Source organism: Orcinus orca, chromosome 4 (assembly GCF_937001465.1).
Source record: "Orcinus orca chromosome 4, mOrcOrc1.1, whole genome shotgun sequence".
Classification (NCBI taxonomy): domain Eukaryota; kingdom Metazoa; phylum Chordata; class Mammalia; order Artiodactyla; family Delphinidae; genus Orcinus; species Orcinus orca.
In genome coordinates, this window is record NC_064562.1 from 10,197,140 (window position 1) to 10,214,187 (window position 17,048).

General features: G+C 38.0%; 1 protein-coding gene across 3 annotated transcripts in view; it reads right to left on the minus strand.

Moving 5' to 3' along the window:
• FAM13A (family with sequence similarity 13 member A) overlaps positions 1-17,048 on the minus strand; it is a 354,436-nt gene that overhangs the window by 280,933 nt on the left and 56,455 nt on the right. The gene's annotated exons all lie outside the window — the stretch shown is intronic.

Here is a 17,048-nt window from a genome sequence, read left to right on the forward strand (position 1 = left end):
GCTTAAGAAAACTTTGCAGATGGAATAATGGTTTAATAATTGAAACAGTCATCATTTTCCTCAACATCAATCTTTTCCTAGGACAAGAACTAACTTTTTTCCATTAGTGAAAAGGGCCACTTCAAATTATTCATGTTTCTTAAAAGATTTTCACTGTTGGCTGAATTTGACCCATTTTTTAAGCTAAACCGCAAACAAGAAACTAGCACACAGTACATGTGGTATACAGGTAAACTACTCAGCAGTTGAAGAAGATTGTACCGTAAGAACTTTTGCTCCAGATTAGGTAGCAAACGCTGAACCATGTGACAAGTATTTGCTCTCATTAAAAAGAGATTAGGATCATCATCAGTAACGCTGGACCCACATCACGGGATGGCACCTAACTCTAATCTGGACATTTATCCTAGCGCTTGTCATGTGCTGTGACTTTTCAGTGGCCATGAAGTGATACTGCATTACTATACACACAATCTTAGCCTCAAGGAGAAAAAAAACAACAACTGGCAAAACGCTAATCTCTACTACGATGTATCTCAGGGCCGTGAGAAGGTCAGCCATGAAAAGAACCAAAATATTTAGCTTCATGGCGCCAGATTCACTGAAGTAGCTTTTTATTTCCTCATTAAATCTCACACAAGGATTTCTGAAAACTTGCTAATCTATCCGATAGAATAGTGAGCTGCTGCTGACCCTGAAGACGGAGGAAGGTCACAAGCCTGAGAATATGGACAGCCTCCAAAAGTGGAGAAGCCAGCAGGGAAACAGGGGCCGTGGCCTCACAACCACACGGAACTGAAAACTCCCCCGAACCCGAATGAGCCTGGAAGCAGCAAGAACTCAGGCTGACTGACACGTCGGTTTTGACCTGTGAGACCTGGGGAGAGAAACCCAGCTGAGCTTACACACTTCCCATAGAACAACAAGACGGTAAACGTGTGATGTTCTAAGCCACTACATTTCTGGTAATCTGTCACAGCAGCAATAGGAATCTTAGGCACCCCCAGCTAGAGATGACTAGACTGAAAGAGAGAGATTAATTAACTCTTCCATGTTCACACTGCTACCACGTGACTGAGCTGCAACTCAGATGCCGGCAGTCTGACCTCAAGAGCACATGATCTGATCGGTGCGCTCCAACAAAGCTCGCCGTTACTAGCATCATTATTACACAGCACCTAGCACACTGTCTCAGACACGTAAATATTTAAGAAATGTTTCTTGAGTCAACAAATAAACAAGCAAAATTGGTGAGCAGTCGGGGGTGGGAATCTTCCTTCATTTACAATCAATTATAGCTTCTTAGATGCTGGGGAGTATGCGGGGAACAGCATATTAATAAAAGCCTACAAGAGTGTCAGGTCACAGAATGTTTTATACAACATGTAAGAATAAACAAAACACGAACTATATTTCTTTCTAAATACGCATTTACAGAAGAATGGGAAAAATAATCATAAAACACCAGCTACCCTGGATTGGCCTGAATCTTACCCCCGCATTTCATTCCTCAGGAGTGGAATCGCTTCTTTAGAGTGACGAGAAGTTTATATACATAATTATATCTTACGGTTAATGGAATTGGTATTTTTCCACGTAAAGGGAAAGGTTATATTTTTACAGCTCTCTCGCAACCCTTGCCCTTGACAACGTTCTCAGAAGCCTCACGCAAATTTCTCAAAGGGCAGGATGATAAAGTGACTAATAAAAATTAATAAATTACAGCCTATTCTTAGAAGCTATTAATGAAACGACAAATCTTATCATGCTGATTAGCTTCTGCAAGATGCAGAGGTGTGTTTATTGCCAAATTAGCTGGTATCTACACTGACACTCCCACTCCCAGAAGGAACCCACAAGTTAAAGCAAAGGCAAAGGGCACAGAAGAGCAAAGAGTTAGGTTCACATTTCAGTCCTATAGCCAAAACCTAACTCTCCATGACACCTAAGTAGTAGATCAGCGTATCTTTTCTGTGGGCATCCACTGAGGGCTGCATGCCTGTCAGTGGGGACAAAGACATAGTTTAAAAATATAACAAGCGGGCTTCCCTGGTGGCGCAGTGGTTGAGAGTCAGCCTGCCGATGCAGGGGACGCGGGTTCGTGCCCCGGTCCGGGAAGATCCCACATGCCGCGGAGCGGCTGGGCCCGTGAGCCATGGCCGCTGAGCCCGTGTGTCCGGAGCCTGTGCTCCACAACGGGAGAGGCCGCAGTGGTGAGAGGCCCGCGTACCGCAAAAAAAAAAAAAAAAAATATATATATATATATATATATATATAAAACAAGCATGTAAAATATTCTATCTAAATATCAAAACTAAGAGCTCACATCTAGGCTAAATGTTAGACACAAGCATGTAACAGCTGAAGAACCTGTTTATAATGTGGGAATGTCTGTACACAGGAGCATGGGAAAAAACGTCATAGCATATAGTAGGGGGAGCCTCCCACAATGATGCTAACCTTCAACAGCACTGGCAATATCCCAGCCAATAAAACTTGGCTTTCTCCATAAATCTAGTGCTATATTAAGCGAGCAAAGTACAGTAAATATGTAGTTTCAGTGCAAATCATACCACTTCTATTCTATCCACCCTCCACCACTGATCCAGCTGACACTTGTGCTCAGCTGTAAGTGGACTGGATCGGTTTAAGTCACAGGACACCAAACCATCAAGCCCAGAGCTATTTAAGACTGTTCTGGATGTCTTCTCCTTCCCCTTAAGTCTTCAAATTGTTTATGGACTCAGTGTAAAACTTGACTATGCCCATGGGCTCAGCAAAGCAGGGCTTCAGGACATATGTTCAGGACACAGCTTAACTCAGTTCAGGTAGAGATGCAGGTGTCTAGCAAGCTCGTCACTTGGCATCCCTTCAAACTGATACTCTTTACACAAATTTTCAATATTTTATCTGAGCTGATTCTACTGATACAAGTTGTTTTTCTTCTTTTTTAAATAACTCATTTGTGGGCTGTTCTCTCTTTCCCTCTTCCAGCTCAATCTAAACAGGACCTCCTCACAAAAGCATTCATGCAAAATGCAGAATTTACTGAGGATTTCACTCGGTTTGCAATAATTTGTTCCAAAACTCCCCAACAGACATTATCTTCTTGGACTTGGAGCTGCTGGGTCTCTTTTTTCCCTCTTCAAGCCCATAATCTTCATGCTATTACGAAACTCTACTGTCGGTACTATGAGGATAATGAAAATAAAAAAACACAGACAATAACAGGTATTATCAACAATGTAGAGAAATTAAAACTTCCATTCATTGTTGATGAAAACATAAAATAGTGCAACTACTTTGGAAAACTGTTCCTTAAAATGTTAAAGTCACCATTTGACTCAGCAATTCCACTCCTAAGTAGACACCCAAGAGAAATGAATACATATGTCCACACAAGAACTTGTACATAAATGTTCATAGCAGCATTATTCCTGTTAGCCAACGGGTGAAAACAACCCAAATGTCCATCAATGGATGAGTGGATAAACACAATGTAGTATAGTCATACAATGGACTATTACCTAGCCATAAAACGAATGAAGTACTGATGTATGTTCCAGCATGGACGAACCTTGACATTTATGCTAAGTGAAAGAAGACAGTCACAAAAGACCACGTATTGTGTGATTCCATTTATAAGAAATGGCCATGATAGGAAACCTGTATAGGTGGAAAGTAGATTAGTGTTTCTCCAGGGCTGGTGGCAGTGGAGGGGGGAAGTGGGGAAGGAATGGGGAGTGCCTACTAATGGCCTTGGAGTTTCTTTTCAGAGCGACAAGACTGTTCAAAAACCAGATAGTAGTGATGACTGCCCTCTATGAATACACAAAAACCACTGAATTGTACACTTTAAAAGGGTCAATCTTATGTTGTATAAATCGTATCTCAATAAATAAGGAAATTCTGTTGGCTCTAAAATCCAGTGTAGGAAAAAGTTAGATGAGAACTTTCAGTTAAAGATGAGTTTATCTACTAAATGGGGAGGAAATCCAAAAAAGAAGGGATATATGTATATGTATGAATCACTTTGCTGTACAGCAGAAAGTGACACAGCAGTGTAAAGCAGCTATACTCCAATAAAAATAAAATAAAATAAGCTACAAGGATATATTGTACAGCACAGGGAATATAGCCAATATTTTATAATAACTTGATGGAGTATAAGCTATAAAAATTTTGAATCACTATGTTGTACACATGAAACTAATATAATTTTGCGAATCAAATATACCTCAATTTTAAAAAGTAGATACATTTTAAAAAAAGAAACGAAACTGTCAAACTGTTTTCCAAAGTGCTGTACCATTTTTACATTCATACTAGCAGTGTGTGAGAGCTCTAATTCCTTTATATCATCACCAACACTTGTATGGTCAGTCTTAATTTTAGTCATTCTGATAATGTGTAAGTGGTAGCGCATGGTGGTTTTAATTTGTACTTCCCTAATGACTAATGATGTTGAATAGATTTTCATTTGTTTAAAAAAAAAAGTATATATAGTAAAAAGTGAAATGTACTTCCAGAAACATGTACCCATCCACATATACTATTTTTAAACAATCACCTCAATAATAATACATACCAGTCATTTATCATGTACCAAAAAAAAAATGAGTTTATCTACTTTTCCTCTTAATAACTCACTAAAATGACAAGAATTTAAGGTATAAGCCATCAATCAAGGATAAAGAGAACACGGTTGAAAAGACAAGGTAGGTGGAAGATTTTAGTGTGTGTAAGTTTACATACACACATAATGTGTGTAGGTTTACATACACACATATTCACACACGTACCTCAAGACCAGTTGCTCTAATGCAGAATAACTTTGCTCAGTCATGACCTCTCTTCCCAAATTTGCATAATCCCACTCACTACCTAATACTACCTCACAGTGTCAAAGGTCATTAAGAGGAAAATATTTAAATGTGTACTCAGCAAACAAACGATCATCTAGCTCTCAGGATCTACAATCTTAGAGATTAGAGGGGATTATAAACAAGAATGAGGCTTTTCCTGTCACATGGATCTGGATGGAAGCAGAACCAAACTGGAATGTCATCAAAATGTATAAAGTCATGTGTGGAAACCTGGGTCTCCTGACGCCACGTTTCTCATTTATTCCAGTGGAGGGTTCACACATCTGACTGACAGGCAGCTGGGACAGATATGCAAATGGCAATGCTTTCTGCTCTGAGTTTAGGTCTTTACCCAGAAAAAATGCATAATTTAAATATTTGGCATTGCTTACAGAAAACCTAAAAGGCATATACTGAAAATGGAAAGGGCTTAAACTTGGAGTTTAATATAATGATTCTCTTTTTCATAGAAACAAATTTGTGAGGGTTGAATAATTTTGAAAGAAAAGGAACTCAGTAAGAAGGAATGAACCTAGGGATATGCTTCCTCTGGAGCTCACACGACCAAAGGAGTAATGACTTAAGAACTAGTATTATAAAGCACCGAGCTGATCTCCCTGTGCTATGCGGCTGCTTCCCACTAGCTATCTACCTTACGTTTGGTAGTGTATATATGTCCATGCCTCTCTCTCGCTTTGTCACAGCTCACCCTTCCCCCTCCCCATATCCTCAAGTCCATTCTCTAGTAGGTCTGTGTCTTTATTCCTGTCTTACCCCTAGGTTCCTCATGACATTTTTTTTTCTTAAATTCCATATATATGTGTTAGCATACGATATTTGTCTTTCTCTTTCTGACTTTCACTCTGTATGACAGACTCTAGGTCCATCCACCTCATTACAAATAACTCAGTTTCGTTTCTTTTTATGGCTGAGTAATATTCCATTGTATATATGTGCCACATCTTCTTTATCCATTCATCCGATGATGGACACCTAGGTTGTTTCCATCTCCTGGCTATTGTAAATAGAGCTGCAATGAACATTTTGGTATATGAGTCTTTTTGTATTACGGTTTTCTCAGGGTATATGCCCAGTAGTGGGATTGCGGGGTCATATGGTAGTTCTATTTGTAGGGGTGGGATAGGGAGGGTGGGAGGGAGGGAGACGCAAGAGGGAAGAGATATGGGAACATATATATATGTATAACTGATTCACTTTGTTATAAAGCAGAAACTAACACACCATTGTAAAGCAGTTATACTCCAATAAAGATGTAAAAAAAAATAAAGGAACTAGTATTATAACTAGCCAACATCTGCATAGCACTTTAAAATTTGCAAGGCCAAACCACTCAGCTAACGTCAAACAATACAAGTGGCATTATGATATATATCAATAGAATAGATAAAAGACAGCCTTAACTCAGACTTATCTAGTGAATACCTCACGTAATGAAGAAACCCAGCACAAGGCTCAAGCACAAGTCAGTGTACGAAATTAGGTTTCTTTACCATTAGGCTCTGTACTGATTAAAATGGCATTACTAGGGTGGTTTTCTTAAGAAAAACAGATGCTGTCTACATTATCCAATGCTCATAAGCTAAAATTCACAGGTACTTAACTCTCACATAGTGTTTGAACAGCTGCTATTGTAAAATTCTATCCCATTTAAAATCAAGTATGCGGGGGGAGGCAAAGGAGAATGTCCATTTAAAGAGACGAACTGATCACATATTCTTCCCAAGACCCCACTAAAATGACGGTAAAATGATGTTTAAAAAGTATAAGCACCCGCAAGCAAAAAAAGAACAGCAGAGAAGACAGAAGGGGATGAGATTTCAAAGCCATTTGGAAGTGAATGCAAGTGACTGAAAACAGACAGGCTGTTTGAAAGCCCGGCAGGCTCCAGGGAGCTTCCGCCACCCCGAGCACCCAGGCAAGCGTGCGGGCAGGCAGAAGTGCTGACGTTTAGGCGCTTCATAATGTCAGTGAATTCTTGGACATCTGAGATAGCTAAGGGCTAGAGCAAGGAACACAGCTGCAAATGTAAAGATTAGTGAAAATGTGCTGAGAACTAACGGGTCCATTAGCTTATTTCCCACGTCCCTCCCACTCCTGCCCTTGAGGAACTCAATGGTTGAAGAGAAAAATATGTCCACACATTGACATTTGTGGGTCCCCAATGAAACAGCTAGATTTCCCTATATCCCCACTATCTAATCTTCCTGAAGTGAGGTACACCAGTAGACAAGCCCAGCGGCCCACATACAAAATGTAATTCCTAAATCACAGCAGCCAAAGATGCTCCTATGTTTGAGTAAAGAGATACAAAAGGAAATAGAAGGGGGAGAAAACCAAACCAAAAACAAACAAGCACATACCACCAAAAGCCTTATTTGTATCTCAGAAAGAATAAGAATAGAATGCTATAAAACAGAGTACTTTGAAACAGAGCATAAATATGTTGGCTATTAAAATCGAAAAGCTAAAATTCAAACAAACAAGGTTGGAAAATAAAGTTGACTAAATTTCACAGAGAACAGATTTAAAAGAAAATTATTAAACCTCTAAAGGCACAATAAAAGATAAGACAGGTACATTTCCAAGACCAAAAGACAATATTTTCCAGGTTGAAGGGATCTGCTGTGTGTCCAACACAATAGACGAGAAGGGACTGCAGGGAACAGCAGGTCCAGGAAGACTGGTGTGGGAGGCTCAGGGTGACACCTACTACTTGGGGAGAAGAAGCAAAAGGGCCAAAGAGGAATCACCCCAGAAATAAAGAATTGATAAATTATTTGATGTTTTGAAAAAAATAGGTAATGGTGGATTTGTTGGAGCAATATGAAAAAAATTGCAGATATGTTTTCATTCACATAATTTTCTATAAACCTAAGACAAATATTAACATCAGGCAATGCACCTCACACAGGCACACACCCTCACACAGTCTTAACAAGGTAAAAATTAATTACGAATTCAGCTAAAATTATGATAAAACAATACTGGAGTAAGTAACAATGTAATAGCTAATTCTGCATATTTCGTAAGTGGAGGCAATGAGATAATGTCTGAAAGTGAGAGATCAAGATAAAACATTATATTATCAAATGGAAGCAAATACCAAAAGAACAGCTAGGTAAGTGAAAACTGATTTGCTCTGGGAAAGAAAATTAAGGGCTGCCAAAGGGTGTGTAGGGGTTTTCTATAAAAATCTTTTAATTTTATTTGATTTTTTTAATAAAACCGTATGCATGTATTAGTTTGACAAAAATATTTCTTTAAATAAAGGAAAATATGTCAAAAGCAATAAGATGATGAATTTTATTAAGAGTAATAACATCACTTAACAATGTGCCTCTTCAGTGTTTGATTAATAATGTTACTGACAAACTACCAAACCCAATTATATTAACCACCCATTCCCCCCACCTTCCTGAACATACACTCTATGCTCACTGCTGAAATCACGTACCTCTGTTTTCCAAACACCTTTGCTCCTGTAATCCTTTCTTCCTAAAACGAACACCATCTGTGGGAATTCTACCAGCCCTCCAAAGCCCAGTTCAGGTACTAATTCCTTCTTCCATAAACCCTCCTTATCATCTGACTTAGAAATGATTCCTCGCTGTCAACCCCACTTTATTCTGTGTATCCTGGCTCTCTGTGTACATGTTCTAGTTCCCTACTAAAACTGTAAGCCCACTGTTGGCAGGACAGTATCCTACTTTTCTATGTGATCAATAAAATACCAAACAATGCCTTCACCTCAATTTAATAATTGAAAAATTTCCAATCACTGATTTAATATAAAAAAAGTCCTGCACTCTATATAACAGGCCATATTTGCAGGCTTATGCTTTCATTAAAATTATATAAAATATTTTAAAAAATAAAAATTGATAACTGGTAGCCATTCCAAAAATATTCCCAAATGAATTTCTGGAAGATATTGTCCATATTGTGTGATTTACCAGCTCAACCAACAATCAAAAGATCAGGTAGTTTCAATTAACTTGGGCAAGAATTTTGAAATCTTCATTTAACTCCAAACTGGAACTCATTGTGTCCCTTTTCCTTCCTCCTCCTTAATCATTAGGCAGGTAGGTGCACTTATTCTTCTGTAATTTTTTTTTAAGAGACAGGAAAGTTAGGATACAGAAAGGATAAAGAAATCAATTTTAAGCTTAAAAGTGGAAAACTTGAGGGAAATCACACTAAATGGTTTGTCTTCGTATAACTAAGAAACTAAGGGGTGGAAGTGAGGGTTGAGGATAAATTGGGACATAAGCACAGGGAAGGAAGACTGCATTCGAACAATGGATGCCTGTGTCTCATCTCTAGAGATGATGACTTAATTGGCGTAGGATGTAATGATCTCTGGGATTTTTCAAAGCTTCCCAGATAATTCTTCTGGGCTTCCACAGTTGAGAAGCACTAACTTAACATTTATTAAACATATATGACTGACACTGTTTTAAGCGCTTTAATGGATAAACTTATCCACAACAAACTCAGGAAGTAAACACTACTATGAACAAACTACTACAACAGTTAGGGAAACTAAGTGTGGTGGTTTCACAACGTCCACAAAGTCTGACACTTCTTCCTTCAAAAGATGGTGCCTAATTCCTCTCCTCTTGAATATGGGCCAGATTAAGGACTTGCTCCTAATGAACACAATGTGGGGCAAATGATGCTATTTGACTTCTGGGGCTAGGTCATTGAAAAGATAGCTTCCATCTCTCTTGACGTGCTCACTCTGGGGGAAGCCAGCGACATGTTATGAGAACACTCAAGCGGCCATCGGGAGAGGCCCATAGAGAAAGGAACTGAGGCTTCTCCCCAAGAGCCAGCACTAAATTGAAAGCAACTCCCTGACAGACTCTGAACCAGTACTGCCTAACTAAACCACACCTGAATGCCTAGCCCACAGAAACCATGACAGAAAATACACGTTTAGAGTAGTTTTAAGAAAATTGTTACGTAACAATAGATACCTAACATACTAAGGCACAGAAAGGTTAAGAGCCTGTCCATACCAAAGCAGCGGGCAGTGGGCAAACAGATTTGTAACTAGTCAGAACGGACCCAGAGCCTATGCTCTAAGCCACATGCTATAATTTCTTTCTTCAGAATGAAGATTATCCTATCTGTACCTCATCAGAGTTGATGCTGGGATCAAAAGAGGTTACATAAATAAAATATCTTCTAGGTATTATGCAGTGAGGAGTCACTAGCACCTATTATCACTAAAAGGGATAAATTCTTAAAGAGAATCAATATTAAAATACAAACAAAAATACAGAAAATTATCTATACAAAAACTGAAAACACACCCCAGTAACATTTTTTTCCACAGCTTGTTTGTTTTAAACTCATTCCTTACTCCTAGCTCTGCTAGTCATCTTTAAAGATTTCCAAGAAAAAAACATCAATTCTGTAGTCATGATTTCTATTCCAGAGACCACCTAGTTAGCATCCACTGTAGGCATTTTACTAATTAATTTTTAATCATACATATACCAAACTGTGATAAGTTTTTAAAACTAGTATTATGGACTGAATTTCGTCCCTACAAAATTCATAGGCTGAAGCCCTAACCCCCAACGTGCTGTATGTAGAGGCGGGGCTTTTACAAAGGTAATTAAGGTTGCGTAAGGTCATATAGCTGAAGCTCTAATCCAAAAGAACTGATGTCCTTACAAGAAGGGGAAGAGGCAGGAGAGCACACACACAGGCAAGGCCATGGGAGGCAGCAGTGAGAAGGTACCCTTGCAAGCTCAGGAGAGCTCCAAAAATTACCCTGGCCAGCACCTTGATGTTGGGCTTCCAGTCTCCAGAACGGTGAGAAAATACATTTCTGTTGGTTAAGTCTCCCAGTCTGTGGTATTCTTTTATGGCGGCCTGAGCTGACTTATATGCACCGTATGATGGAAAAAGCTTGGGCTTCGGAGTGAGGCAGGTCCTAGCTCTGCACATTCTAGCTGCTTGCTCTTTGGCAAGTAACTTACCCTCCCCAAACTTCACTTTTCTTATCTATGAAATATTTGTAGGAGTAGCTGTAATGGAGTTTGGAAGGCACACATATGTAAAGCCTCTAGGCAAAATCTTGGCACAGAAAAGGTACTTAAGTCATGAAGAAAGGTATATAAAATCCCCTTGCTCTCATCAGTTTACAGCTACACTACTGTCCACACATAAGTGATGCTCAGGGTTCTAAGTATGAACACGATTAAGTCTACAAAGATGACTAGAAAGTTCACATCTTCAGCCTGATACCCCTCTCCCAAGCACTAATGTTCATTTTATTCATTTAAAATGAGCTCCTCGGGCTTCCCAGGTGGCGCAGTGGTTGAGAGTCCGCCTGCTGATGCAGGGGACACGGGTTCGTGCCCCAGTCCGGGAAGATCCCACATGCCGCGGAGCAGCTGGGCCCGTGAGCCATGGCCGCTGAGCCTGCGCGTCCGGAGCCTGTGCTCCGCAACGGGAGAGGCCGCGACCGTGAGAGGCCCGCGTACCGCAAAAACATAATAATAAATAAAATAAAATGAGCTCCTCATCATGGCCCCATCATCTTCCTTTCTTGACTTCCATTATTGTTATTAATAGACCAATTACCACGATGCCACATCAGGATCTCTCCTCTTTCTTCAATAACAACAGCTGGATCTCTGAGATAGGAGACAGACAATAAAGTCCCCACAAAGAGATCGTCAGATCCTACCAAGCATCTGAGCCTTTGGGCTAAGTCCCAACTTCACCTGAAGGTAGAGAAGGAGAATTAGTCAGCCACAGAAGGTTCCTAGAAAGTTGAAGACTGAGCTTCTTCATTTCAGGACAAAAGATCAAGTCTAACAGATTGAAGCATTTTATAAAATGTTAAGATCCACCGTAGGTAGAGATAGAAAAGATTTGAATTACTGAAGACAAAACAACGTTAGTTGCTTTAAGCCTTGTCAAAGCACAGGAGTTGGCAGGGAGCTCTCCCCAGTGCTATGTCAACCTTGCCTCAGAAATTTCCTTCCCAATTTAATTGTTTCCATTCACAAAAGTTTAATAAATGCCCTCTGCTGCTGTGGCCTTCCCAGGGCCCATTTCTGTGGGCTTCACCAAAGTTATGGCCACCAGAGTCAGGCCACCACGCTACTCGTCCCACAGTTTTTCATTCCTTTCTTATGCTCACCCTCTAATTATCAGCTATCATGTTTCTGCCCATGTTTTCTCTCTCATATTTCTGTCTCTGGCAACCTTCCTTTAAAATTCCAATACCAGTTTCTGTTTGGGATGATGAGAAAGTTCTGGTAATGGGTAGTAGTGATAGCTGTACAACATTGGGAATGCACTTAATGTCACTGAATCGTACACTTTAAAATGGTTAAAATGATCAATTTTACATTATGTATATTTACCCCAGATTTAAAAAAATATTCCATTGCCTATTACTTATCAGATACAGGTCGTTAGGATCAAGATTTCTGCGAGTACTCTAGATAGTCCCCCTGCACCCAGCATCTCCCCACCCAACCATCTTACACAGCACAGCCTGAAATACTGCTTCCATCATATGACTTCTTTCTTCAAGTATTTACTACTTACAGATAAATATTAGTTCCTTTAGCCTAACGTTCAAGACCCTCTACCACCTAGTCTCAACCTACTTTTAAAATTATATATTTGGCAAATTTCCTTTAGCTATGGACAACTCTGTCAGACATTCCTGTCTTACACTGACAGTGTCTTTACTCACGCCCTTTCCTCACCTAGAAGATTTTCCTCTCCATTGAAATTAATTTTACATACCCCAGTTTCACTTTTTTCACCAAGCATTCTCTGATTACCATAAACCAGACTGGCTTCCTCCTCTCCTTGTGAACACCAGCTGAACGCACTTGCTCATCTGAAGGACTACAGAAGGTGTACAACATACATTCTACCTCCTCAATTAATCAGCACACTCCTCGAAGTCAAGAAGTTTAATCTTTTATTTCTTGGGACCATCCAGTGTATAAGTAGATGGTATTAAATAAATATTGATGGATTGATCCAACTCAAACAACAAGAAGAATATTCCACGATGAGGCAGAAATACTTGTATTTACATTATAGAAGATTTTTCAATAGAGAGCATTCAAATACTGTAAAGGGGTTTCTAGTTAATTCTAAATTAAATGAATCCTATCCTAAAATCATTTTATTGCTTGCCATTCATATTTATTCCCCAAACACATCTGAAATTATTAAAATAAAAAATAGATATGTTACTGGCCCACCAAGATAAGGATAAAATAATATCACAAGTCATGGAATATAGCCAAACTGAGACAATTATACTGGAAACCTAAATTAAGGAAGGCAAGTTGGTACAATCAGAGATAGGTTTAACATGACAACAGAAAAGGACAATCACTGAAGATCCTTTAGAGTCTCTCTCTTAAGATGAATTGTCTAAAGCAGGCATCTGACAGAAGCAAAAGGCTCTGGCAGAAATCAACTCTATATAGAACTTTTTGATAAACATGTGGTATGCAGATGTATTGGTTTGCTAACTAAAAATATACACAGTCTCAGAGCTTTAGACACTAGACAAAGTCTAAAGTTGATAATTATCTAAAGCTGATGATTTTTTATAAAAAGGAAAGAATCTAAATGTCCATGCACACAAGGGGCCACTGTTGATCTACAAGATCAAAGGGTGGTCTAGAGCATGGGTATGCTCACAGGCGGCAGCCATGCTGTCCTTCGGGGCTGTGGTTTAGCTCAAATGTCTAAAAATATATTAAGTTGGGGCTCCAGAATTCCATCCTCTAAAGTATGGAAGAGATGAGCTTGAGCTGAAAAATTTTAAGTCATATTCAATTACAAATAGCTTGCCCTTTATACAGGATACAATTCGAAGGCCCACAACATTTAAAAAAAAAAGAAATCTGGCATTGATTTGTGACAGACTATCAAAAAAACTAATCTGGTGTCATAAGGATTGAAATATAAAACTAGTGTAGTCTTTACTAGGGAAACTGTATCAAAAAATTTTGTTATATATTATTGTCTAACAGAAAAGAGATGAGAATATTATAACAGGCCAAGTGTAATATCTCCTTAGTGAGTCTGCAAAGAGCCTTCAACCTCTGGCTTTGGAGTGACCAGTGGCAGTGGGTACCCTCTACTGTGAGAGTACTGTGTGCAGGGTGAACCAGCAGAAGCACAGGAGCCCTACTTGCATATTTTCTACCTGGACTATTAAAGAGAGAAGTTTATTTTATAAAGGCTATACTGTCTGGCACCTAAGACATACTTTATTCCCTCTACTTAGCAGCTGACCTAACTTGTAAGTACTTCATTAGTACTTCCTTATTCGAAGTTCTCAGATCTAACCTCAGAGGTTTTCAAGCAATGAGAGAATACTACCAATAAAGCAAAAATTAGTGTTTCTGCCCCATTCAGAATTTATTTGTGCACAATCACACAACCCCCAAGGCTGACTAAATAAGCAGTCTTACTTCTATTAGAATGATACCCCTTGCTTTTTCTGATGCGTATCAACTTTTTTAGCCACAAAGAAAACATGTCATGAATGATGATTTACAAAGAAAACTTGAATTATAACACATTACTATAATGTAAAAATTAACAAAAAAATAAAAGAGTGCATTCTCATTATCAAATGAAAGCTATTCTAGGAAATGTGATACACTTTTAAAATTCACAAGTATTCACAAGTAGTAGTAGTACAGTAAGATAATATTATGATTATAGTATTATAAGTTATAATAATATATAATTATAGTATTATAAATTATAAGGTATAATTTTAAGAGTAACAAAGATTCTTTGTAATACTAAATATTTTGTATTAGGCACACAACATTGTAAATCTTCAACTTGCTTTTGTAGCAATTACTTTAAAATGTAGCTTACTGATAAAAAACTTAAAAGCACTGAAGAAAACCATAACAGACAAATAGTTCTGCAATTTTTGCTTTCATATTTTATTCCTGTTTTTCAATAGAATACAATATGGCCTTCTCACTTACTCATTCTTTAGCATACTACATGTGAATAGTTATACCACTGCTTTAAAGGAATGTGGCTTTAAGTAACATCCTTCTTAATCTGGTATCTAACACTCTTATAAATACATTTTCCCATTTTCACCCTAACTTGTCAAAAACAGGGAAAGAAATGGCTTTTCAAAGCTAAATCATTTTTCTTCCTATATTTAGGGGGGAGAACTCAATAATGATTATGTCTAAAATTAGTACCTTTAAAAATGAAGATTCTTCATTTAAAACCACTTTATAACACAATCAATGTTATACACCACATTAACAAATTGAATAAAAATCATATGATATCTCAATAGATGCAGAAAAACCTTTTGACAAAATTCAACATCCATTTATGATAAAAATTCTCCACAAAGTGGATATAGAGGAAATGAATCTCAACATAATGAAGACTGTATACAAAAAGCCCATAACTAACATCACACTCAGTGAAAAGCTGAAAGCATTTCCTCTAAGATCAGGAACAGGACAAAGATGCACACTTTTACAACTTTTATTCAGCGCAGTATTGGAAGTCCTAGTCACAGCAATCAGTCAAGAAAAGGAAATAAAAAGAATCCAAATTGGAAAGGAAGAAGTAAAGCTGTCACTATCTGCAGATGACCTGATACTAAAAATCCTAAATATGCCACCAAAAACTACTAGAGTTCATCAACGAATTTGGTAAAGTTTCAGGACACAAAATTAATATACAGAAATCTGTTGCATTTCTGTACACTAACAACAATCAGAAAGAGAAGTTAACAACCCCATTTACCAATGCTTCAAAAATATATATATATCTAGGACTAAATCTAACTAAGGAGGTAAAAGACCTGTACTTGGAAAACTGTAAGACAGTGATGAAAGAAATGGAAGATGACACAAACAGATGAAAAGATATACAGTGTTCATGGATTGGAAGAATTAACATTGTTAAAATGACTATACTACCCAAAGCAATCTAAAGATTCAAAGCAATCCATATTAAAATACCAATGGGTGTTTTCACAGAACTAGAAGACTTCTAAATTGTATGGAAAAACAAAATATCCTGAATAGCCAAAGCAATCTTGAGAAAGAAGAATAGAGTTGGAGGCATCACACTCCCTGATGTCGGACTATACTACAAAGCTATAGTCATCAAAATAGTATGGTAGTGGCACAAAAAGAGACATATAGATCAACGGAACAGAATAGAGAGCCCAGAAACAAACCCACATACTTATTATCAATTAATATGACAAAAGAGGCAAGGGGAAAGGACAGTATAATGGGGAAAGGAGAGTTTCTTCAAGAAGTGGTGCTGAGAAAACTAGACAGCTATATGTAAAAGAATGAAATGAGACCATTTTCTCACACCATATAAAAAATAAACTCAAACTGATTAAAGACCTAAATGTAAGACCAAAACCATAAAACTCCTAGAAGAAAACACAGGCAAAACACGAACATAAATTGCAGCAATATTGTTTTGATCTGTCTCCTAAAGCAAAGGAAACAAAAGCAAAAATAAACAACTGGGACCTAATTAAACTTAAAAGCTTCAGCACAGCAAAGGAAACCATTGACAAAATGAAAAGACAACCTATTAAATGGGACAAAATATTTGCAAAAGATATGACCAATAAGGGACTAATATCCAAAATATATAAATAGTTCATATAATTCAACATCAAAAAAACAAACCAATTAAAAAATGGCTCAAAGACCTGAATAGACATTTTTCCAAAGACATACACATCACCAAACAGGCATATGAAAAGATACTCAACATCGCTTATCATTAGAGAAGTGCAAATCAAAACCACAACAAGCTATCACCTCATACCTGTCAGAATGGCCATTATCAAAAAGAACACAAATAACATAGGTTGGTGAGGATGTGGAGAAAAGGGAACCCTTGTACAATGTTGGGGGAATGTAAATTAGTGCAGCCACTATGGAAAACAGTATGGAGGGTTCCCAAAAAACTAAAAATAGAACTACCATATGATCCAGCAATTCCACTCCTGGGTATATATCCAAAGAAAATGAAAACACTAATTTGAAAAGATATATGCACCCCAATGTTCATAGTGGCATTATTTACAATAGCCAAAATATGGAAGCAAACTAAGTGTCCATCAATAGATGA